The sequence below is a fragment of the Mustela erminea genome, chromosome 3 (genome assembly GCF_009829155.1).
Source record: "Mustela erminea isolate mMusErm1 chromosome 3, mMusErm1.Pri, whole genome shotgun sequence".
Taxonomy (NCBI): Eukaryota; Metazoa; Chordata; class Mammalia; order Carnivora; family Mustelidae; genus Mustela; species Mustela erminea.
The window spans coordinates 73165672-73191437 of record NC_045616.1 but is presented as its reverse complement, the minus strand read 5'-3'; the positions used below and the strand labels follow the sequence as shown (position 1 = coordinate 73191437).

General features: G+C 44.8%; 1 long non-coding RNA gene across 1 annotated transcript; it reads right to left on the bottom strand.

Moving 5' to 3' along the window:
• Positions 1-14575: 14575 nt before the first annotated feature.
• On the bottom strand, positions 14576-25515 carry LOC116586322. The gene is made up of 3 exons (XR_004283979.1): positions 25356-25515; positions 15043-15151; positions 14576-14793 (listed from the first exon to the last, which is right to left on the bottom strand). It is a non-coding gene; the product is annotated as an uncharacterized LOC116586322 (long non-coding RNA).
• Positions 25516-25766: the final 251 nt, after the last annotated feature.

Genomic DNA, 25766 nt, shown 5'->3' with positions numbered 1-25766 from the left:
AACAGGTTTACATTTTAAAGTCAGGATTCTGAATGCAGTCAGAAGACAATATGTACGGGATGGGGACCATGGTATAGGGGTGGGGTGGGAGGTCACTTGTCACTGGAGGCCCTGCAGAAACTATAGCAAGTCTAGGACGAAGGTGATGGTGCCTTGGGTTAAAGTGGTATTGAAATAAATTTCTAGGCCCAGGGTGGAGCTGCTTCAGCTTGGGGTGCTGTGCTCCCTGCCTTCTGCCGTTTTGCAGTTCTTTAGACTTGGGAATGGAGACTGCCCACATCATGAACATGAGTGCTTCATGTTACATAAACTTTGTATCATCTAGCTTGTCTTCTTTAACCATTTTTTTTAAAAGATTTTATTTATTTATTTGACAGAGGGAGACCACAAGTAGGCAGAGAGGCAGGCAGAGAGAGAGAGGAGGAAACAGGCTCCCTGAGAGCCTGATGTGGGACCCGATCCCAGGACCCTGAGATCATGACCTGAGCCGAAGGCAGCGGCTTAAACCACTGAGCCACCCAGGCGCCCTTCTTTAACCATTTTTAACAGTGGTGGTGGTCAAAATAGAAGTGAGTAATCAGAGCAATAATTAAGAGATGCTAGGAGGTAGGAACTGATGAACTCAGAGTGAGACAAAGCTCTGTGGTGTGTCACTCTCGCCAGCGACCTGATATAGCTCAGCTGCAGCCACACAGGTGAGTTTTGGCAGATGCTGTTGCTGAAAGAGGCTGCACAGAGTTTGGGGCTAATGATCGGCAGGGGATTCTAAGATGTGGAAAAAGGAAGTGCAGATAGGGGAAGGCCAACAAGAGGTGAAGAGGGACTCAGTAGCCTGAAGATCTACAAGAGTGGTAGCAGGAGTGGTTGATGAGCAGCTTGGAAAGACTGGCAGGTGGAGGAAGTGAGAGACAGACACTGAGGACACCATCTCTGGAAGAGGAGTGCTCCCAGGGATGACAGGGGTCATTGTGAGACTGGGAAAGAGTTCTTCTTGATGATATTAGTCATTCCTTTCCTCCTCTGCTCTGCAGGAGGTCACAACCCAGAGGAAAGCGTTTTTTGTTTTCATTTTACAAAAGGAAGGAATACTAGTCCGCAGAAATATGTCTGGACAGCACCCAGCACAGTGCTTTTCAAATAGTACATGCTCTACATATAAGCTGACTCAGCTGCTGAGCTGTCTCCTAGGTCCGGGCTCTACAAAGCTATTGTAGAACTTCTTCCTGAAGCCAGGCTTAGAAATGCCTGTCAACTTTATAATGACTAGTATTCTGGCAAGATTTCTGTGGTGTGGTTTAGATAGCATCCTGTAATCAAAATCGTTCTCTGGAACACATCTCCAGTGTTTAAGTCTTCTTCTGACCACTGTTGGATGTGTATTCACCCACCTTTTCCAAAACACATCCATTCTGTAAAATGAGAAAAAGAAGTTGTAGTATCCTGAGAGATGCTGTTGATCAGTTTGCCAAGGGTGTCATCGCAAAGCCCCCAAAATTGAGGGGCTTCAAACAATAGAAATATATTCTCTCACAGTTCTGGATACCGGGAACCCAAAATTGAGGTATTGGCAGGGAGGGTTTTTTTCTGAAGAAAGGGCATCCTTCCTTTTCTCACTTACCTTTGGTGTTGGCGCACTGTTTGTTGTTCCTTGTCTTGTGAATATGTCACTCCAGTCTCTGCTTCTGTCGCCAAGGGGGCACCTTATGTGCCTCTTTCCTCTTATGAGGAAACCAGTCATCTTAACTAATTACATCTGCAATGATCCCATTTTCAAATAAGGCCATATTCTGAGGTACTAGGGGTTAGAACTTCAGTTCTCTTTTTTGGCAGGGGTCCGTATTTCAACCTGTAGCAGATGGGTTTAAGAGAACTCACATTAAATATTTCTCTGTTCAAGGGTGCTTGTGTGGTTCAGTTGGTTGAGCATTGTGACTCTTGGTTTTGGCTCTGGACATGATCTCCGGGTCCTGAGATCGAGCCCCTAGGTGCGGCTCTGTGTTCACTGTGGAGTCTGCTTGAGTTTCTCTTCCTCTTCACCAGCCCCCCACTCTTTTTATCTCAAATTAATCAATCAATAAAATCTTAAAAAAAAATTCTCTCTTCACATTGTCCTCATGATGTGTCTAATATCTAGAAGCCTGCTTTTATGGATGGAAATGCTGCTCAAAAAAATAAAACCAAGTTGTGAATGTACTCACAAAGTGTGGAATGAGTTTTGGCTCATTGTAAGAGCCAAATCCCTGTTGACAGAAGTGCCGGTCTGCTGTGATGATGAGGCGATCACAGTCTCTTAGTAGTCATCAAGGTTTCTGCAAGAGAATTCAATGTTCAAGGCTCATTTACTAACCTTGCTTCAGAATGCTTGCTTGGAGCTCTAAGTAATTCATTGCCAAGGGATATCCCCTTGGTTTCCATCTTATGTTTCAGTTGGGTTAAATAACGAGTGGGAACCGCTGGTAGATATTTGTGCTTTCTCCCAAGGCACTGCCATTGTGCAGAAGGACTGGGTTTCACTGAGTCTAAGGAGAATGCAAAGTGAACCACAATAAACAAAATCTGCTTCAGCGCTATTTTAGTTCAATTTAAAATGATAATGGAATTCAGGCTGCCTACAGCTGCAGCAGACTTATGCTCCTTTCTTGATTTGGTCTCCAGAAGACACAACAACATTCAACGTGGCTGCAGTTTTGAGTTGTGTCCTGGGTGGAGTGTGGACTCTGGAATCAGATCTGAGTTAGATTCCAGGTTCCAAATCTTGATTTTCCTAGTATTGTAGGCAGAATAATGGCCCCCAAAAGATGTCTGTGCGCTAATCCCTGGGAAATAAATATGTTCATTTACACAATAGAAGAGATTTTACAGATTTGATGAAGGTACAGACCCTGAGATGCGGGAGTGCCCTGCATCATTCAGATGGACCCAGTCTAAATTACATGAGTCCTTAAAAGCAGAGGTGCCTTCCCAGCTATGGCTGGAGATATAATGAAGGCAAATGGGTCAGAGATGTTGGCTTTGAAGATGGGGCAAGGGACCCTGTACAAAGGAATGCAGGAAGCCTCTGGAGGCTGCCAAAGGAAGAAAATAGATTCTGCCCTAGAGCCACTTAGAAGGAATGGATTCTGTCATTGAGCCCCTTAGAGCCAGTGCCTTGATTTTAGGACTTATGACTTCTAGAACCAAAAGATAATAAAAGTTGTCATGTTTAGCCACTAAGTTTGTGGTCTTGTGTGAGGCAGCAATAGAAAACCAGTATATCCACTTACTGACAGTATGACTTTCTGAGAATTGGTTTTCTCACCCATAAATAATCATATAATAATCCTGATCTTGTGTAGTTTATGTGTGGCTTTGGTGAGATGATGTATTATTGAATCCATTGTTAATCACTTCATGACTTAGTTAGGAGTTCAGTCCTGAGGAGTCTGATGACTCTCTCTTACGGCTGATCTCCTGTTTGGGCCCAGCTGCCAGCAGGTGAGAGGTTGCATTGTATTCGGTGGTCTGTGCCTTTTGTTCCCAGGGTGATGTGGGGACCAGGAGCAGCAGCCTCATCTGGGAGCCTCTTAGAATTACGGAATTCAGGTCTCACCCCAGGTCCAGGGAGTCAGAATCTGTATTTTTTAACAACATGTCCAGGTTATTCATATGCGCTTCAAAGTCTGAGGGACACCAGACTGGTGGTTCTCAAACAACATCGATGCTAACAGAACAGATAGATGCCTGGGCCCAGAATTTGCAGGGTGAGGTTTCATCATCTTCATCATTATGCTTTCCAGTTACTTCTAATGCACAGAGTTATAACTACTGGAATAACTACTTAGAAGTGCACTTGAATATATGAGACTCAAATCAGAACCATAAAATTTTCAATTAAGACCTTTTTCTCTGAGGCAAACAGCTATGCTATGTAAGTATTACTAAGCAGTGCATTTTAAAAATATATGTAAAGGAGGAAATATGAAAGAACAGCAGAGACACTTTCTCACTGTTCTGATTACTGTTCTGGCTTTATCACGTGCACTTAATTAGACTTCTTCCATAAGACCCATCTAGCTTTGCTTCATTGGGAAGCAGTACTTCTTAGATAACTCAATGACTATGGAACCTTGGCATTAAAAGCTCTTGGCTATTTTCTTTTTAGCAGTAGAGATCTAAACACTTCTAACCATTATCAGAAGATAAGCAAGAGTATTTGGAGAGCTTTCTGCATCCTAGAAATATCCACATCCCTTCCTTCATAGACAGAAGCATAAGGAGGAAGCTTAGCAGTTCCATTAGGGGCAGCCCAGCCACACTTTCGATTGCCGTGACCCAGAGGACAGAGTTGCTTTCCAAGAACCAACCTAGCATCTCCAGCATATCCAGGGCAGAAGATCCAGAAAGAGTGTTCAGATTCAGACTTATCCGGGAGCTCCAAGTCCAGACAGCTGGGTAGGGGCTACAGACAAGAGCCAAAATCAAAAATAAGGAGCTGAGTGCAAACTGGGACAGATGGGCAGCAGGTGAGGAAGACTGTGACAAAGTTCCTGCATAGTTGCCAGAAACAGCTTTAGGGGATTTGAGCTTCCACCGTGAACAGCAGAATGAGCTGGGACCTAGGCCCAACTAAGGGGCATCAAGATAAAACTCACCGTGGTAGCCAGTGAGGGCTTGGCAACCCTGCACACTCTTGCTACAGGAGCTACCGACCACCATGCTACTTGCAGGATTTCACAGCCCTTGAGTAATCCTGCAGGATCCTCCAGCCCCAGCTCATTGAATGCTTTTTGCAGGATTTCATAGCCCTTGACGTGATCCTGTGGGATTCCCCCCAGCCCCAGCTCATTGACCCAGAGCCCAACAGTCATTCCCACAGGCAAGCATCTTCGGTAGAATCTGGTAATGCAGGTTGGGGCAGGCCATTCTGGGGTTTTTACCTCAGTGAACATAAAACCCAATGGCAGCCTTTTTATGAGAAATTAACAATTTTCCATCATTGTTAGAACAAAAATAAGACATACTTCCTTCTATACTTCTTTCAGAGTCCTGAAATATGTGTATGATAATATTTATTAAGGTTGCTGTTTCCTTAACAAACTACCTAAAATGACATTTAAGAAACCTCATGTGGTATAAAATAGAGATAATCTGGTTTTACCACAGAGACTGCAGGGGTTTTATTTGACGGAGTTTTATCTACTGCTGGTTGGCTGTGGCTTCTAGCTAATAGAGTTAAACACTCCTGGCCATCCAGGTTTAGAATATTTCTCTTTATTTCCTCTCTTTCCTTTCTCTTGTCCCTCCCACTCCCCCTTCCCTGTCTTCTCAGTCTTACACGCAGGGTCCCAAAGGACTCTTGTCTAACACTGTTTAATCACATCAAATTACACATCATTCCTGAGTAACTTCCAGTACAATTCCTGAACATCAGACTTCCCAGACGTGGGGGTACTTAGGGCCACAGAGTCCCAGGGAGAGAGCCCTGAACTAACACATCGGGGGCTGTCATCATCCTAGAACCCATCTTCAAAGATGGCGGGGAGTCGTCTGCTCTTGTGGGGTGGGGGAGTCTGCTCTTCTCCGAAGTTGTGCTTCTCATTGAAAAATCATATAGAAGTCAGCCACTCACTATGCGGTCCCATTCCTCAAAGAATACCTTCCTTCACTCTGGTCCAAGGGATTATAACCCAGCAAATAACAACAAAAATAATTATGGTGGTGGTACCTATTTAATCTGATTCTCAAATACCCGTTAGAGGACAGCTTCCTGCCTTTTCTAGATGTGAACACGGGTTTAGGAAGGGCCACGTAATCTGCCCCAGGTCATACGGCTGGGCCCTGTTGTCACTGGTGTCAACCAGGCTGCACGGGCGTGTCTGGGCCTTCGGTCCGGGCGTGCACTTGAAGCATGTCACACACGTCCCCTTGCCGTCTCTCCTCCACCTGCCTCTCCCCTGCCTCCTCAGGCCCGCCAAAAGACCCTCTCTCCCTGCATTTCTGCCCCTGCCACGCACCCTTCTCAAGCGCTGCCCGGCTCGGGCTTCCCACCAGGGCCCCGCCCCACACGCACACGCTGTCTCCGCCCAGGGGCCCACCGCTGCACGCATGCGCAGACCGTGCACGAGCTTGCGTGGTCGGAAGGAAGATGACACCCACCAGAGCCTACGCTGGCTCCTTGGTGGGTCTGTAAGTTAAAAACTCCCAGTGAGGGAGTGGTGCTTCTTCCTCCGGCTTCCGAGACAATCCTTGCCAGGGCACCCACCACAGTGTGCAGAGCCCGTGAGGCCGGCGGGGCCTGGGTTCTGGAAGGTTGCCGGCTCCAGCTGTCTGGCGTGTGTCTGCTCCCGGACACTGGCTGCATTTCACCACTGACAAGGCCAAGAGACAAAAAGAGCAATACCACAACTGTGTTTCCTTCAGACAGATCAGGAATCTTGCGCCGGTCACCTTGCGGTTCCTTCACAGTCGCCAAGTCTGTGCGATTCATGCGAATGAGCCGCGCGTGGTTGTGGGAAGCAGACGTTTCCATATACAGAAGTGACCCTTCCTTGTCAAACCAGGAAAGTGTGCTCTTGGACCAGCAAAAAACGAGATGGAGCAAGTAAAACATTGCCAAGCCAAGTTTCTGAAAAGCCACTTTGCCATCATTCCGGGACCCGAGTCAGATGGTCTCTTCTGAGGCCCTGGCCCCCTCTCCCACTGTCCTGCGCCACTAAAGTCAGCCCCCTTGAGCACACTAGGACAGGCTGCCCGGTGCAGTGCCTGAGTGGCACATTGGTTCAATCCTCTGAACCCGCTGCAGACATAGCTGCAGCCCGGGCCGACTGAAGCCTCGTTCCGCGAGTAATAATGGCCCAGCGCTGGGTGCCGCTGTGCTGGAAATGATCCCCGAGCTCTTCGTACGTATCAACTTCTTTACTTTTCATATTACCCCGTCTACGGAGAAGTCATATACGTTGTTAAGTGTTTTGCTCAAGGTTACACTGCAAGTGGCAAGGCAAAGCCCTGAAGCCCGGCTTCCAGCTCTGGTGTCCACGCAGAGAAGGATAAACCGGATAAAGCTGCCTTCTCAGCTCTGCAGACAACAAACACCACAGGATCAAGTCTTATCCAAACAAGGCATGATTGGAATCTGGCTCCCACACTGCCTCACAGGCTTTGTGTGTTGTGCAGCAGTTATGCGTGGGCAATGGCGCTGTAGACAGTGTATCCTCTTGAGGCCGTACTTGAGACAACTAGGAGGTGTACCCTCCTCCTTTCATGACCGGCCTCCTCAAATCTCTGAGATCAAAGACCCTCCAGATGATTAGGTGAGGCGCACTGCACTCTGGGTGGGAGCGGATGAAACCAGGGGGCAGACCAGAGCTTGTGGCAGACCTGCGGGGCCGCTTTTGCAGCAGCCTCTGCTGGAAGAAGTGGGGCTTCCTGGAGAGCAGAGGTTGAGTGTCTGTCTGGGAGAGGCACTCTTTCCCACCACCTGCCAAGGGCAGGCATGACAAAGTATCCCCGCGAGGCTCAGGTCATTTTGGAGACAAGGCTGCCAACTGCCTTCTGTTGCACGTCAGGTGAGGCCAGAGCAAACTTGAACCCATGATTCGTATGAGTGACTGTCTCCTTCCCTCAGGAGCCATTCCTGCCCAGCGATGGGCAGGGACAGGACCTTCTGGTGATGTGGAGAGAGACCGGAGCATGTAGGTGGTAACAAAGGGAGTGCTCAACTGGACAGTCAGCCAGAGCAGCAGTACTTGAATTTGAATATTTACCCAAGAAGGACTACATGTTCAAATAGTAGTAACTAAAAAAGACCACTGTGGTTTGAATTTACTGGATTGGCTCAAATTTCATTTTCCCACTGCTCTGTGGGAGCGGGACTTCCTTTTTAAGGAAAGACCATACAGTTACCTGGTTAGAACAAGTTTCATGTTGGTCCATGGAAGACTTGAGGAGGTAAGCTTATACGTACCACACATACATTATTACTACATTTGTCTTCACAGCCTAGGGAGGGAGGGCGATGTGGTGGAAGGGAAGTGGAGCTGCAGTAGCTTCCCTCTCAAAATTTCAGGTAGAACTCTGCTGGGGACTGCTGTTACAGGACATTTTCACAGGGGGAGACTATTGAAAATAGCTTTTATACACACACACACACACACACACACACACACACACAAATACATGCACACACAGTGTTGCTAAGAAGAAAGATTAAGCCATGTATGAGGATTATAAAGGCTGACCCTGGTGGCTGGTGTTTTAGAAAGGTTGATCATGGACAGCTGGTCATATTTAAGCAGATATCTGAGTTAAGTGAGACAGCTAAATCCTGTTTGAAGTGGGTAATGTAATTGGGGTGAATTTTTTATGTTTTGACTGAATGCTTGTGTTTTCCCCAAATCTGTGTGTTGAAGCCCTCCCCCTTCCCCCATGTGATAGTATTTGGAAGTAGGCCTTTGCGAGGTGATTAGGTTCAGATGAGGTTAAAGGCATCTCCCTCCCCCCATGATGAAACTAGTGCTCTTAAAAAAAGAGACATGAGAACTCTTTCTTGCTCTCTCTCGTGAGGGCATGAGAAGGCGACTCTCTACAGGCCAGTTTGAGGTCTCTCACAGGAACTGAATCTTCGACCATCTTGATCCAGGACTCCCAGCCTTCCGGTTGTGAGAAATGCATACCTGTTGTTCAAGCCACCCAGTCTATGGTATTTTGTTATAACAGGCCAAGCTCACTACTATAGTTTGATTTTTGTCTTGTTGAGTTAATGTCCACCCTTACTCATGAAAACTTCTGGAGATTGCTCGAGAAGTTCTCCCTTCGGAAGGTACACACAGTAGCAGTAATGTGAACCAGAGGGGTAGTCATAGGAAGAAAGGTAAGGAGTCTAGGATGTTCTCCTTCCTTTAGTTGGCATGTAAGTACACCTCGGGTGACCAACTCATGTATAGTCCAAACCAAACTTATGAAATTATTAATATCTACACCAGGGAAACATGAACGGGACTATTAGGGCAAATTGGGATGTTGGTTATCTTAGTTTAGTTCCTGATTCAGTGATAAAGATCGTAATCCAGCCCTGGCTCTTTTCTCATGAGTACCCCTGGGGCACAGTTATCACTGCTCCAGGCTTGGACTGCTGGCTGATTGTAAGACCTGTATTTAGGTTTAGGGGAAGGCACAGTCTTTCTTAGGCCTCATTCCTAGGTGTCCAGTAACATAATAGTAAATGGGAAAGCAGTTATCTTGCCTTGTTCCTTGTAGATGCATCCCTCATAGGGGATTTACAGTTTAGGGTGGAAGACGTTTGTGCAGGATGCTGACATTCCTGTATTCCATGTTTTTATGAAATGCATACCTGTTGTTGATCCCATTCAGAGCAGTTGAGCATAGCCATTCAGAATGGAAGGCCAGTCACCCAACTGCTTGGGTTTCAAATATGGTTCTGTCACCCTCTGGTTGTATGACATTGGGCAAGTTACTGAACCTCCCTGTGCTTCTGTTAACTAAATGTATTTTAGAACAATATCTTTCATAAGGGTGCATGAAGGTTAAATGAGGTAATTTCATGGAAAGGATGTAGGCAGTGCCTGACATATATTAAAATGCTCCATAAATAATGGCTCTTACAGTCATTATAATTAACATAATTATGTTTTAATAGCTAAATCTCCAACAGATTACTGTCCTAGTTTATGGATGAGAAATCTGAGTTAGAATGTGGGTTATTGTGGCCAGAGGAAATGGAGAAGAGTTGAGGCAGGTAATGGGATATGGGCCAGGTAGATGGGTGAACAGGAGGAAGTCGAGGAAGCGAGGCAGGGAGGATTCCATCTGTGGAGTCAGGAGAACACTCTATCGAGTGTTCAGACTGAACTGGTAGATAAATTCTGTGATTTGTGACTTAGGCTCCCTGATGAAGGGTTTGTCCCGTGTCATTTAATTCTCAAGTCTTCTTGCACAGGCTTTTGGGCATTTCTCAGGAGGATTCACACTGCCAAGATGTAAATGCTGTGAGTTGATTCTGTGACTAATGTTATAAAAACATATAAGTAAGGGTCTGGCCAATAGAGAACTTTCGAAGCCATGTCAGAGTACCTGGAATTGGATCTGATTCCAGTGGGGAGAGATTGACTACTTTTTTTTTTTTAAGATTTTATTTTTAAGTAATCTCTATTCCCAACATGGGGCTTGAGGTTATAACCCTGAGATCAAGAGTCACATGCTCCACAGGCTGAGCCAGCTGACTATTTTTGAGTGGCGGAGAAACACCCTCCTTATGACCACCAGGCACTGAGCACATTCTAAGTGTCAAGCCTGAACATGTATCTTCTTTATGTCTGTGATTTTATTTTAGTTGCAGTAGTTATGCAAGAGGAGAATCCCCTTTCCTTTTTTATTTTTTGTGAATTCTTTTTTTTCCATTTTTTTAAGTTATATTAGTCATCATATAGCATATCATTAGTTTTTGATGTAGTGTTCCATGATTCATTGTTTGTGTATAACACCCAGTGCTCCATGCAATTTGTGCCTTCCTTAATACTCATCACCAGGCTCACCCATCCCCCCACCCTCTCCCCTCTGAAACCCTCAGTTTGTTTCCTAGAGTCCATAGTCTCTCATGTTTCATCTCCTCCTCTGATTTCCCCCCCTTCGTTTTTCCCTTCCTTCTCCTAGTGTCCTCCGTGCTATTCCTTGTGCTCCACAAATAAGGGAAACCATATGATAATTGACTTTCTCTGCTTGATTTATTTCACTTAGCATAATCTCCTCCAGTTCTATCCATGTTGATGCAAATTTGGGTATTCATCCTTTCTGATGGCTGAGTAATATTGCATTGTGTATATGAGACCTACTCACCTGAAATCACATCTCATTCTTGGCAGGAATCCCCCAAAACACAAAAGACCTACAGAAAACCGACCATCCAACCTAGCTGCATGCTGTGGGGCAAGGACAGCTGGCCTGGTGCCATGTCATTGTATGGAAGAAGGTGGGAGGGACAAGTTCATCTTTCTCTGCTTGTTTGGCAGGGTAGCTGAGGAAGATGTACAAGGGTTAAAATAACACAGAAAAGGAAATGATGCAAATCTCCCTTAAATCAGTTGCTTCCACCTTGCCTCTTCCTTGCCTCTTGCTTTTTCAGGATGAGATATCTGTGCCCCTCATTTGCTTTACTTCCTCTTGACAGACAGTCCGTCCTTCTCTCCAACACTGATTCCTCTGTTGATTTCTTATCCCTTACAAGCGATCTGCACATGCTCACTCCCTTCCTCTCCACGGCCCTTTCCTTCATGGATTGGCCTCTTTGAGTTGTTCCACTATGGCCCTGGCCCATCCACTGCCTGCCTGTCTGCAGCATTTTATCTGTTTGTCCTTCAGTGCGCATTTAGTGGCCTTCGCTGGATGTCCTCCCTTGTTTGTTTAAGTCTATATCCTTTTGTCTGTTTTGACTAATTTGCTCCTTAGTGAAACTGCACTTTCCATGCTGCTTATCTAGCACTGTCCAACTTTCATTTCTGTCAAGGACAGCTGCTGTGTACCTGAGCTGCATACTTGGATTTTGTTCTGTCTTGTTTCTCCTTTGTGATGTCCTGTGCTCAAACTGCAGCCCCAATGCACGCTGACTGTGCTCCTGGTGAAGTTGCTTTACCTCTTCACACCTGTGCGTCCTCCTCTGATAAATGAGGATGGTATTAGTATTTCACTTGTGGGATTCCTATGAAGATTCAGTAAGCTGTTTCATATATGGAAAGTGTTGAGAACATTGTCTGGCACATAAGAGTCATCTGATAAATGTTAGTTCACACTGTTGTGTTGGTGGTGCTGTTACCTTGTTCTGACATTTAAAAAAAAATTTTTTTTAAAGATCTTATTTATCTTTCAGAGAGAGAGAGCACAAGCAGGGAGAGTGGCAGGCAGAGAGAGAAGCAAGCTTCTTGCTGAGCAAGGAGCCTGATTTGTTTGGGACTCAATCCTAGGACCCTGAGATCATGACCTGAGCCAAAGGCAGATGCTTAACCAGCTGAGCCACCCAGGTGTCCCTGTTCTGACATTTTCATTCACCGGACTTCCTCAAGAACAGCAAACACAAAGGTGGCTCTGTGGCGAAGGCATAGAGGGCGGGTTGAATGAGTGCTAGGAGGAGGGATAGCACATATGCCCTCTGCCAGTCTTAATGTTCTGATGGCCCATTTGCAGACTTGGGAGGGAAGTCATCTCTTCTTTGAAAAAGGAAAAGACACACCATTTTTGCTTACAGAATAAGAAATGAAATTTTTAAAAAAAGTAGCTTGGTTAAATAGTGACTTGGTAGAAATTTCTTTTAAAACAAAATGAAGCTAAAGCAATCAATGTTCAGTAGGTTTGTGCTCCATCTGCTTTGTTCTTTTCCGACGCTCTGTCAAGATTCCTAAATGCAGGTTGGATTTTTAAAACATCTGGAATCAGCCATGCACATTTTCCAGGCTGTTCAGTGGTGACATTATAATCTGTATTTCTTGCTGCTTAGCTGTGTCTGACTCCTGTGCCTTGACCTCCAAAGGGGAGGCCAGCCTCTGCTCTCTGCTCAGTGTCAAACTTCAGAGGAACTTGATGGTCCTTATGAGCACTTTGTGTGCACTTTATTTTTGTTTCTGGTAATAAAGGTAATAATGCTGATTATTGAAACATTGAAAAATAAGAAAAAGGTATAGAAGCAGCAACAAATACTCATAATCCATTCAATTGGAAATAACCATTCTCAATGTTGTGATGTGTATGTGTAAAAGATTTTATTTATACACACATACACACACACACAGACACTTTTTGCTCTAAATATTTTTTTTTAATAAAATCAAAACTAGGATCATGCTGTATATACATTTGGAATACTGGCACTTTTGATAGCATCATATCCTATTTTTTCTATCCTTGTGTATTTCTTATAAATAGATTTTTATATTGCCTTAATATTTGGTGAGTGAGTGTTCTGTCAGTTCAGGTCCTCCAAGAAGCAGATGCCAGGAGAGGACTGACCATACAGGAAATGACAGGAGAAGTCCCTGAGTAGGACTGCTTGGAAGACTGTATAATAAGTGGGACCTCCTGATGACTGCCACCGCCCCCCGGAGACCACCCTCATCCAGGAGATGGGAATTTTAATCTCACAGAGGCTGACGATGAGGGGTTGTTGGACTGGAGAGAGGACATGGGCATTGTATATAAACACAGGGATTACATAATGGTCTACACACCAACCCTGGCCCCTTCCACCATCCTCTGTTCTTGACTTCAGTTTTTTCATCTGGGAAAATGGGGATAAGGTAATAATAATACTTTACCTTCCAGTGTTGTTTTAAAGATAAAGTATATGAAACATGGGGTGCTAGGTGACTCAGTTTTTGATTTTGGCTCAAGTTGTGACCTCTGGGTCATGAGATAGAGTCCTGCATTGAGTTCTGTGCTCAGCACGGAGTCTACTTGAGATTCTCTCTCTCCTTTTCCCTTTGCTCCTCCCCCCTGCTCACATGCGCCCTCTCTCTCTCTAAGTAAATAAATAAATAAATAAATAAGCCACACACACACACACACACACACACACACACACGTCATGTAGAACAGTAGTGCTTGGGTCTGTTACACTCTTCTTAGATTTATAATCCTTTATAATTTGTCTCCTCTACGTAAGCCACTAAAAATCATTTTTCTCTAATGTGTTCCTATACTGATAGTATGTATAAATATTTGGGTTTTTTAAAGGTTTTATTTGGTTATTTGACAGACAGAGATCACAAGTAGGCAGAGAGGCAGGCAGAGAGAGAGGAGGAAGCAGGCTCCCTGCTGAGCAGAGAGCCCAATGCGGGGCTAGATCCCAGGACCCTGAGATCATGACCTGAGCCGAAGGCAGAGGCTTTAACCCACTGAGCCACCCAGGTGCCCCAGTATGTATAAGTTCTTAAAAAAAATCGCTTTGTGGGATGCCCAGGTGGCTTTGAGAATGGGAACTGTATTGTTAGTGAATCTCATCTGGAGCTAGTCAGTCTTTCTTCCCCCTTTCCTATTCCCATCCGCCTCTCCTTTCATCCCTGTGGGATGCTGCCAAGTAGCACCCCTATTTTTAATAGTACTAAGTTAAAGATAATCCACTACCCTAACACATCTGCTTTTGTCTTTGAGTATTGCCTTTCTATTCTTGTTGATATGCACACAGAATTTTGCATGGTCATATCCACACTATTCAGAAAACTTTGAAGTCTGCTTTTCTCATCTAATGTTATCTATAAATATTTTATATTTCTAGAAATCTCCATTTTATGAATATATATATTCAAAATAATCATAAAGCTATTAAATAATTTTTCTATTATTGACATTTGGGCTTCCATTTTAGGTTATTGATTATGGTTCTGTAATATCTGTATTTTTCCTTCTTTGATTTATTGCAAAAGGACATAGTCTCAAGATAGAAATTATGTGGTCACATGAATATTTTCTTTGGTGATGATGCCACCAGCAGTTTATGAGTCTACCATTTTCACTGTACTCTTGTCATTGAGTATATAAAGCCTTTTATTCACAAAGAAGAGTGATTGTACAGGGAAATGTTCACTCAAGTGATGACAAATCATTTCTGGATGTTAGTGGAATGAACTTGATATTTTCCCAGGTTGGAAAATGTCGCTGTTTTATTTCACACTCAGGTGGTAAAATCTAGACACTCCATGATCTTTAGTTCCATATAGCACCTTGCATAGTAAGTATCCAGTAATTTATTGATTTAACTTGGTGTCCTAGAAGATGTTGACCTAGAGCAGTCACACCATACAGAGGCCATGGAACCTACAGTAGAAAAGAGGAAAGTAAAATGGGAGATTAGGTGAGAAAATGTGGAGATGTTTCCAGATTTCCAACTAGGAAAAATGGGCAGCATCTCCCCAAAGGCAAGGCCACAGACCTGCCCAGGAGAGCTGTGGGCATTATAGAGTCTGGTCACGTCCTTTCTTGAATCCTAAATCTGAGTCTTTTCCCTCTCTCTCCACGCATCTCTCCTGCCTCAGCTTCCCTTCCATTCCTCTCCCCCAGGCTGACCTGTGCCACCTGCACTCATCTGTTTGGTCAGGGTACAGCACCATTCTCAGCCCTGCGGGGGATCCAAAGAATACACTTGTACGAGAGCCGCTGTCTTGAACTTTGAAGTCTGAGAAGAGAGAGAAAGCATTTTTAAGAGGGAAGACATGAGAAATGCTCTAAGAAAACTTCCGATGAGGTCCTCTGGGAGGCTTCTTCTGGGCAAGGAATTTGAGTCCACTTTACAGAATTGGCGTTGAGATTGGATTCTGAGGAGTGGGAAGGATTTGGACAGTGGATCTGACAATGTCCCCTAGCTTCTCAGGGTCCTGAGTTTCCTCCAAATTCTTATGGCTGCAGTCACCAACCCCTGTACTCAGGGAGCTGGCCGTGCCAGGGGTCATGCACAAGGTTAAAAAATACCTGACTTATTTCCCTCCCAAGTACAAAGTTGTTTTTGATACTGCCTTTTTTAGGGGCAGGAGACAAATTTTGTAAAAAGTAATTGTGCTTGAGCGAGGTGAGGCAGGGCAAGGCCCACCAGGGCGGAGCCCAGATATAGGGAGGAAGGCAGCTGGCTGGGAGCTCTGTGGGGGTCGAGCCTGGCATGGCTTTGGACAGGTCCAGGACCATACCTTCCTGGTCTTAGCTTGTGTTTTATTCACCACTGCCCATGCTCCACCAGTTAGGTCTTTCACTCCTTATCCCTGGGAGAAGGGACGCTGGCATTTCTTGTAATCTAGGGAGAGTGCAGTGCGATCTGTGATGTTGCGTGACTGGGGCTTGAGCTAATCATGTTGCCTCATGTCTGAGAAGAGTCCAGGCTAGAGATCATGGGCCTCCTCTCCCTGCTTGCCATTAACTTCTCTGCTTGTCCTCCTCTAAGCCAAGCCTCTTCAACTAGTTCACTTTCTTTAATTTTAAGGTCGGTTAACCTGTGTACATTACAATTGATACTTTCCCCTCTTTCCTCAGATATACCAGGCTGGAGGAATATTACAGATATAGAGGGAGGTCATCCCAAGTGATGTTGTGTTGGAGGAAGAAGCTCAAACCTCTGAGGACTTATTAATGTTTCTAAATGCGAGTTTAGTTTCAGTGTTCCAGAATACTTGTAATTACTGTATTGTTAGGATACAATATGGACAAACACATTTATCTGCTGTTTTTTTCCTATTCTAATTCTCCTGATAATGAAGTTGACGTTCAATCTCTCTACCCACAAGGAGACAAAAAGGTATCCCAGGGAGTAGAGCCCACTCACCCCAAATGTACTGTCTGCCTCCCTGAAGCTTTCCACAGAACGTTGCATCTGGAACTTTTGTATTCAGGGTTTGACCAAGGTCCTTCCCACTTTTGGTCAAGGAGCTGTGGTTGTGAGAGTAGCCTGCCTTTCAGAGGATGGGTGAGGTGGGGTCGGGAGCCTCATCAGAGGGTCTAGGGAACAAGTTGAATTTTTCTTACTCTTAGTGTACTGATGTGAAAAGAGGCCCCTCCCTGCTCTTCCATTTGGGGAAATGGTGGTTGGTCTACAGGTTGAATCAGTGTCCAGTGGTCCTGAGTAATGGAATTTATTCCTCATAAAGTAAAAATAGGAGCACTGTGTACCTCCCACCTACCATAGGTCTTCATCCCCTTGCCTCCCACCCAGGCTGCAGAGTTAGGGGTAACTTTGGACACTCATAGAATGGTCTTTAAAGTCATTTTTTCCTGGGGCTAGGGGAATGTGGATCTCATTAAAGAACTCCCTTAAAAAAATGAGTTCCTTTTTGGAATATAACTCACCTAGTATTATAGTAATTGTGTGTTCCTGGGACTGTCTTTTAAGAACCCGATGTTCTAATCATTGAAATCTGATTCTGGAACATGAATGCATTATACAGATTATTTTGGTCTCCCTTGAGGTCTTTTCCATGTTTAAACGAGCATTACCATTTGAACAAATCAGGATAGACTTGCATATGTTAAAGATAAATCCTGAAGTCTCAGTAGTATAACTTAGCACAGTGCAATTACTCACTCATGGAAAGTTTCTTCTAGACTGGATGGCCCTCCTTAGTCTTGTAGCTCTACCATCTGGTACGTGTGGATTTCAAGGTCACTTCTAGAAAAGAAAAGGGGCACTGAAGAGGCACACTGTGTTTCAGACCAGAAGTAATATAGTTCATTAGTCAGAACTAGTTCCACAGCCCTACTATAACTATAGGGGACACAGAAATGTCGTAGGCACATGGGACATTTAGTGAGACCCGACCAACCTTCTCTGCCACATCATTCTTATCCTAGACTGTAACTTGAAATCAAAAAGCAGTTCTTGCTCTAAAACTTCCCAAGTTTTGGAAATAGCAGAAACTCTGTTTAAATGGTGTCTGGTTCATGTTTTTCCAAGACGAGCAGGTGATCTCCGTCCCTCCTGCAGATCACCTTGAGTGACATGCTTGGCAGCTATTGGCACACTCTTGGCTCGTGCGTTACTCTGGAGGCTTTCTCATTCATTTCACTACCCATCTCTTGGGTTGTATGTTTACTGTCTGGGGAAGGCTGTTTAGAAAACGTGTTCACAACAAGTTCCTTTCCTGTATCTGTGCCTCTTTGCAAGGAATGCACTTTCTTCCATCCAGAGGTGGCACCTGTTCCCCTGCCCTTGTAGTCTGGCTGGCTTCAAACCACAGAATGAGACAGAATTAACATGTGCCCTCAAAAGGCTTTGCACACTGTGGTTCCCTGTACAGGACAGTCTGCTGGATGATGGCCCGGTTGACCCCTCTGCCTTGTGCCACGTGTTACCCCCTCAGAAGCAGAGCTGTCCGGCGGGCTTGCGGCTGATCCAGGCAGGCACTCGGCGGAACCCAGCCTGACTGGCTGACCACAGACATGGGAGTTTGAGGATGGTTTGCCAAGAAGCAGTGGCTTATGACACCCAGGGTCAGCATGTGCCACAATGTGTGTGTGCCCGCTGTGTTGTTTGTGATAAAGAATTTCATCAGATATTACTTTAAAAGGATGAAACATGAGGGTAAAAATGAAGACATCTATAAGAAATGGAGGGAAAGTCAACAAACTATGATGGATTCTACCCTCCAATTGTTTCCTGTGTATATATTTTTTTACATTTTTAGTTTACATTAACAAGTTGAAGCTGGGTGCTCCGGATGATTGAACTGTGAGGGAAGTCTAAGGCTAGTGAACAAAGAAGCCTCTGGAAGATCAACTTTTATTTGCTTGTTTGCTTTTCTTTTTAGTCATCCAGAGTGAGTGCACAGGGTCATTTCCTAGCATTCTAGAGAAATCTGTGTGTGCAAGCATTCAGGAGTCCAGGTTTTTTCATTATTTTGACCTATGGATCCTTAAGGTCTCTTGTTATCTAAATGGTTGTAAGCCTGTTATGGGTTCTGGAATCGGAAGAGGAAAGAGCATGGAGAAGGCAATTCATTCCCCTTATCTTAAGCCCAGATGTCTCTGCAAACACTGTTGCAGACGCATCACTTTTGCAAACATTCTGTTGACAACAACTCAGGCACGACATCATGCCTCACTGCAAGGGAGACTGGGAAAGTTTGGGGCAAGAAACACACTGAACTGCAATCTGTTCTTATGGAGTTGGGAAGAATAAATATGGATCAAGAGCGAGCAGTCTCCACCAGAGTGATGTGTCTTAATTTTTTTTTTAAAGAAGAACAATGGGAAATTTAAATTAATGGACCCATAGCCAGTGGGAAGGCCCTGATGAAGTGATGTGTGAGTCTATATTTTAAGTTAAAGTAACATGTTCATGGTACGATGTTTCTGTTTTCCTGATTTACAACCTTCACTCCTTAAAATTAATTGACCAATTAGGCACAAGGAATTTGCATTTTTCCCCCTTGATTCTTCAATCTCTCTGTAGTAGTTTCCTTTTTGTTTTCACTTCTGGGGATTGAGAATATGGCAGACCACTTGAGTGCCCATATGTCATTTTGAAGTGACATATGTGTTTCTGAAGTAGTTTTCTGATCTTGAAAGAAAATATAGAGTTAGCTCAGTGCTTCTGAATAAGGCAAGCCAGGAAAAAAAGTAGTATCTAAATTGACCCACTCCCCAGTCAGTGCCAAAAGAAGGAAAGGTTAAGATTACAGATACTGAGAAGGTGCTCCTATGTCGACTTTTGCTTCCAGACGAAGCTTGCTAATAAACAAGTCCTTTTTCTTGGGGACTGAGGACACAGGAGCTTGATTTCTAGGAACCCAGTGAACTGTCAGAAGTCCATGTCAGAGTGGCTCTCAGTAAGTGGTCCTGGTTGGTCCTACTGCACCAAGAAGAGCCATCCTAAAGAATGGAGGAAGTGGATGCTGGCTCTGGAGGTGAGCGCTTGCCATTTAAAACTCCCACCAGCTGAGGCAGCTGTCCCTGCACGTCCCTGATCCCAGCAGGCTTGGGCCCTGGATGTGCCCTCATTCGGAGCTCCCACTTGGGACCCTGGTTCTCTTTGACTTCAGTGCTTCTTAAAGAGGCCTTAGCCTCATCGTCTCACCTCCCTGCTCATCCCCCTCACTTCACAGTGGTCACCCTGACTCTTGGAAAGGGCTTTGAAATAGAAGAACATCGTGTAACCTGAGAGGAAGTCAGGTTTTTCCCCATTTGCCTACCAGAGTTTTTGAAAACTTCACAGTGCTGATGTGAAGAGTCTAAATAGATAGGCAGTAGCGGATATTACAGACGTTTCAACCCAACACTGTGGGAGAGCTGGGGTTTGGTGTGTCAGCTTCCTGATTTTGTCCCTTATCTGCTCCAAACCAGTCACACAGGGCTGATCTGGCAGATACTCTTTATTAAATGCAGGGTTTTTGCTTTGTCACTTGTTAGATAAGGAGAAACAAGCAGGGCATTGTTGCAGGAAGCCAGAAATTCCAAGTTGCTGTGTTATATATCCACTTCCCAGGCTGGGTTTGGACTGTGGAGCTCCTGGTGGCTCTCCCTGAATACCTACTGTGTCCCTGATGCTGGACTGAAAGCTTTGCTCCTCTCATCTCATTTATTCTCTGCAGAGATCCTGTGATCATTACCCCCAGTAGACAGACCATGGACGTACATTTCTAGAGTGGTCTGATGCCTTTCCTAAAATCATCTGGTTATCGAGTCATGGAGCTGACACTGAGTCCCATTTTCCCACCTGAGTCACAGCACAGCATGAAGGGCCCACACAGCAGTGTTTATTCCAGAAAACCAAAAAAGGGGCACTATGGGATTCAGCATTCCCAGAAAAGAGGTTGGGCTATATGGCTCGTTTTCTGGAGGCTACTTGATAGTGCATGAAAACAACAAAAAAAGGCAGATGATGTGACAGAAGTTAGTTATTACCTGTTCCCTAAGAATAAATAATATTTTGTAATTCAAGATCTGAGCATGGTCTTGTTTTCTCCAGCTCTGGTTTTGGATGTGCTCCTTGGCATCTCTGCTCTGGGGTGGTATTTTTCCAAAGAAATTTCTGCTGTGGCAACTGCTTCTTCCTTGTAGATGACACCAGGCACCTATTTTGTCAGCTTGTTCTCTAGTTTCAAACCCACTCAGAGTGTGACACTTCTGAATTTCCATGTAACCTTTGGGTTTAGGAATGTCAGTTGTTTTTTCCTGTTCTTTCCGGAAATCCCCATTCCAAATCAGAAAGGAAAATGCCATTCAGGTGCTCACAAGATTTATTCAAAGCAGCATCTGGCTTTGGTAAAGGATTGAAAAGGAAGGTTGACCCAGACCCCACAGCCACAAATGTGTGATGATTAGAGGCACAGGCCTGAAGATTAGAGGACAGGAGTGAGGTGGGCAGAAAAAAGACATGTGCTCCCCAAATGAAGGGTGGGAGCCTTGCTGTGTTCTTGCATGTTTTCATGTTCCAGCTATATTTTCCTTTTGCCTTGCAAGCTCTGTGTTCCTACTCTATCTGTATCTAGCCCACCATTTCTTGTTTCTCTACTGATTTGAAAAGTGTTGACCTTACACGTTTATCCCCTGTCCTTTAAAGAACAAGAAGGATGTGTACAGATGTCCCTGTCCTGGAGTTCTAGAAACAGACACATAATGTGCTTTTCCAGGGCCATTTGCAGAGAAATGGACCTTTACAGACACTATGTGAGTTGGGCTGATAGTTTTATATACGGGAGCTATGATTCATTGCTGTCAGGAACCGTGAAACATCTGAGATTTTGCCCTCTTGTAGTTCAACAAGTTCATCTGCCCCAGCATCGTGGATGCTGGCAAAGGCCTGAGCCTCCTGAGAGGAGAGACGAAAACCTTTATTACACACAGTGCTGTCAGCGATTTTGTGCACCTATTCCTCAAGCCCCGGTTCTCACAGGGTTACACTGACAGAACCAGGTGATACTTGCCCGTGCAGTGGGGTCTGTTACGGGAGAGAACATCTGGGATTACGGGACTCCAGTCTTTCATGGCAGGCAGGAAGTGTGCTTCCCCTCTGCTCCGAAGGGCCACGCTCTATCTCCTGAGGCTGTGCACTACAAAGAATTCCTTGAGAAAATATCCCCGCACAAAGACAGCACCTCTGCTTACAAGACAGGCAGTCACACCCCTGGCATAAGTCAGTAATCACATGGAGCGCTCCTGGAGCTGTGGATGAAGCTGAAGGCTGAGGGAGACATTGGGCTTTATGAGGCTTCCTAGAACCCATCTCCAGTGTGGCAGGTCTGTACCCACTGCCCCCACATATCAGTGAGCGTTTCTACCTAACGGACTCCCCACAGCTTTATGGTTCTAAATAACCACCACTTATTTAGCTCATGCGTCTGTGGATTGAGGGTGTTCTTCTGGCCTGGCAGGTGTACCTGGCCTCGCCTGGGCTTGGGCCTGCACCAGCTGGTGGCTGGTGTGGCTATCAGACTGTTGAGCAGGACCACAGGAGCCACTGGTGAAGTGTCTCCTGGCGTCCAGCAGGTGGGCTCGGGTGTCTTCAGATGCTGGAAGTCACAGGGCTCCTAGGAGCAGCAAGAGAGTGAGTCCCGATGTGCCCATGCTTTTCAAGCCTCTGCATCATGTTTGCTAACACCCCATTAGCCAAAGCAGGCCCTATGGCCAAACCAGACTCAAGGGCAGAGACGTAGATCCCACCTCTTGAGGGAGGGGAAGAATATGTGGCAACTTCTAGGATCTTCCGCAGTCCAGATTTGTGAGTGGCTCCTTCCAGCTCGTCCATGTCCTCGATGCTCAGAGTCCTGCCCTGTGCTCTCTTGCCTCCTGTCGTCGCTTCTACCCCATGACCCCGTTTCCTGCTCATCGCCGTCCTTTCTACATTCTGAAATTACTTACTTATTCATATATTAAAGTAAAACAAGGAAATAAGATAAAAAAAAATAAGATTAAAAAAATAGACGTAGGAAGAGAATAATGGTCCTTCCACCACAAAGTAAGCTCTTGAGTGCAATAACTTCTCTTTAGCTCCCAGAGCAGTGTGTGGATTGAGTAAGTGTTAATAAACACCTGTTAGCTGAATGACTTCTGGGACATTGGATTTGGGAGTGGAGAGGCAGAACCGTGAATACATAAACCAAACTCCTGCCCTAAGATGTGAAGGTAGAAGGCTTTGGGGGATGGAAGTTTGGGGGAAAAGACAGAAGCCAGGACAACTCAGTCATTTAATTTTTTTTATCTGCCAGAAGGTAGAGACTTCCAGAAATGATTCGAATTGTCGCAATTCAGCTGATTATTATGGAATTCACTGGTGTAATGACAGTAGGCTTTTTTTTCCTGGGGGGCAAGTGCACTGCATTTTTAGGATTTGGAAGCTTAGGAAAAATAGCTATTGGATTTGTAATTGTTTCCTCTTCACAATGTCACTTAGCCTTTCTATAAATCACCCCCCACCTTGCTTCAAAGCCCTGGGAACAATGACATGAGGATCTTTTCCTTTCCTTCAGTCTCACTTTTGTTTTTGTTTTGTTTTGTGGTAAGTTTCCCAGTTGAAGACTTCAGGGACACTTGGACTTCCTGTTTGCAAACCTCACTCCTGGTACCAAAATCTGTATTAGGGAGAGTTCAGCCAGGGAAGCAGAACCAGCTGTAGGTCTGCATCAATATATTTATGTATCTATCTGTTTATTTATGCATCTGTATCCATACTTATCTCTATTTACCTATCAATGAGCTATCTACCCATCCATTTATTGATTTTTTTTTAACAAGGAATTAGCCTATGTTATTGGATCTGGCAGTGTGAAATTCATCAGGCAGGACCCCAGGTTTGGAAGATCACAGACAAGCTGGAATCTGTGGCGTGGGCTGAGGCTATTCTACACAGAAAGCCACCTTCTCTTCCTGTGAAAGCCTTAGTCCTGCTTTGAAGGCCTTTCAACTGATTGTGCAGGCCCAGCCAGATTCTTGGGGATAATCTTCCTTACTGAAAGTCAGTCGGTTAGAGAATTCAGTGACATCTGCAGAGTTCTTTCATAAGTGGGACTATAAACCAGCCAAGTTGACATATCAAAAAAGCCATCATGCTGGACCTGGATTATTTTGTTTATTTTTCAGATTTTGATGAAATATGAGAATGCTTTGTGGAAGCCTGAGTGGGCAGGAAGGGCCCCCCATTATCTGGAGAGATGGAAGGTGATAGACATAGAACATTGAATAGGGGCATCAAGACCAGGCAGTTTGGTTGGCAGCTGGCCCAGACCATCTATAAAACAGAAGTTTCAGATAGTTTTGCTGACTCTCATTTTTCTCCATTTATATTACAGTTATAATAACAGGTATGGCCAGTCAAGTCTATGTTTGTTTGTTTTTTGTTATTTTTTTAAAGATTTTATTTTTAAGTAATCTCTACACCTGACCTGGGCTTGAACTTACAACCCCAAGATCAAGAGTTGTATGCTCTATCGACTAAGCCAGCCACGCACCCCAAGCCTATGTTATTACCATGAGTTTGTACCAGGTTTACTCAGATTTCAAAAGGGAAATCGATTGTGAGCACAGCTCTTCCTTCTCAGCCTGTAGTTCTCAGAAATAAGTGGAAATAAATGCTGGAATGGGACTTTTTGGCAAAACCATCCCAGGATTTCCTCAGGGGACAGGAAGAGAGTTGAAGTTCTAAAAAGGTAACCTTAGAGCAAAATAAGCCTCCAGCTGGTCTGGGCGGGGCCCCCAACCCTTGCAGAGGGCGGTTCTGCAAGGGTAGCAGAGAGTATGCTCCTTCCAGCACCAGCACCGTGTGAGATAACCACTGGGATCCACACCGCCTGCAGGCATGCCAGTGGAGGAAAGCTCTTTGGAAGATTATGGGAAAAGATTTGTTCAGAATCAAATGTGAAAACACTTAAACCAAAATTTAAAAAGTATCTGAAAGGTGAAGCAGTTGGAAAGAGCTTCAGTTCTTGATTGAAAACAAAATTGAGGAGAGCTCTTCAGAATGAGAAAGAACAGTGAAGAGCCATTGAAATTCTCTCAAGTTTGAGGTAGATCACCTGACTTGGGACTTTTACTAGAAGGTCTTTACGAAATAGTTATTTCACTTTAGGACACTCCTGCTGTAGCACTACCCAAAGGCTTAATTAAGTTATATTTCAGTTTGTTTAAGCTGCCATTATTCAGAAGCATGACGTGTGCAAAGCCAAGTCCACTGCTGTCTTCTAGGTTCAGCATCCTGACACTCAATGTGGCCAAAGGAGACCCTTGCTTCAGAAAGAAGTCTGCCCTGGTCTCTCCAGGAGTCGTTTCCTTGCCCATGCTTTTCCCCTGGCAGTGAGCTAAAGAGCCTCTGTCCACTTTTAAGAAGAGGCTGCCCTCTTCCTTCTAAAGGCTCTAGGCCTTGAGAATGAAGTCCTTTGGAGGAGTGGTTGGGGGGGTCTCCCGCTAGTTAATTCCTTTTACTAAAGAGAAAGTGTATGCAGAGGGGCCCTCTTACCTCCATATGGCTCTGGTGTACTCAGTCTCCAAATTTATTTATTTATTTATCTATCTATCTATCTATCTTAAAGATTTTATTTATTTATTTTTTTAATGACAGGCACACACAGCTAGAGAGGGAAGAGAGGTAGGGGGAGTGGGAGAGGAAGAAGCAGGCTTCCTGCTGACTAGGGAGCCTGATGCTGGCTTTATCCCAGGATCCTGGGATCATGACTTGAGCTGAAGGCAGACACTTAATAACCAAGCTACCCAGGCACCCCCAAATTTCTTATTTGTGTTCATAAAATTGTTGGTATCACGTGTCTTTTTAGCTTGTGGTGTTCTCAGTCATGGTGCAGCTGGTAATGCCTTATGTATGTTCAGTTTCCATTGTTAATGTGTCAATAACACAGAATTGTTAAGGTAAATTTGTTTCTATCTCTTATTCTACCAACGCCTATGGTACATACATGTATCAGGCCGTTGAAGATATTTGCTTCTGACCCAGGGTCCCTGCTACAGAAGTCACTAAATCTGTTGCTTTGAGGCTAATGCTGAGCCACAGGATTACTCTTTTGGTGAATCCAATGACTCCGTTTCTTAGGTGCAGGGCTAACTCCGGGGGCTGGCAACAGTGATGATGACCACAGGAACAATGGTCTAGTGAGGCATCTGATGGAGCTCCAAGTTCCGCTGGCCTGACAGTAAGAAGCTATCTCTTGCGTAGGCTTGAGGCAGTGTTCTGTTTCTCAGTACACCAGAGACTAGACCAGATGCTATTAATAGGAGCATGTCAAACTCTTCAATTACAGATTCAACCTATATAGTATTCTTATGGGTCAGTTAGTCTTAGCCACATATTCTAGCAATTTATTTCCACC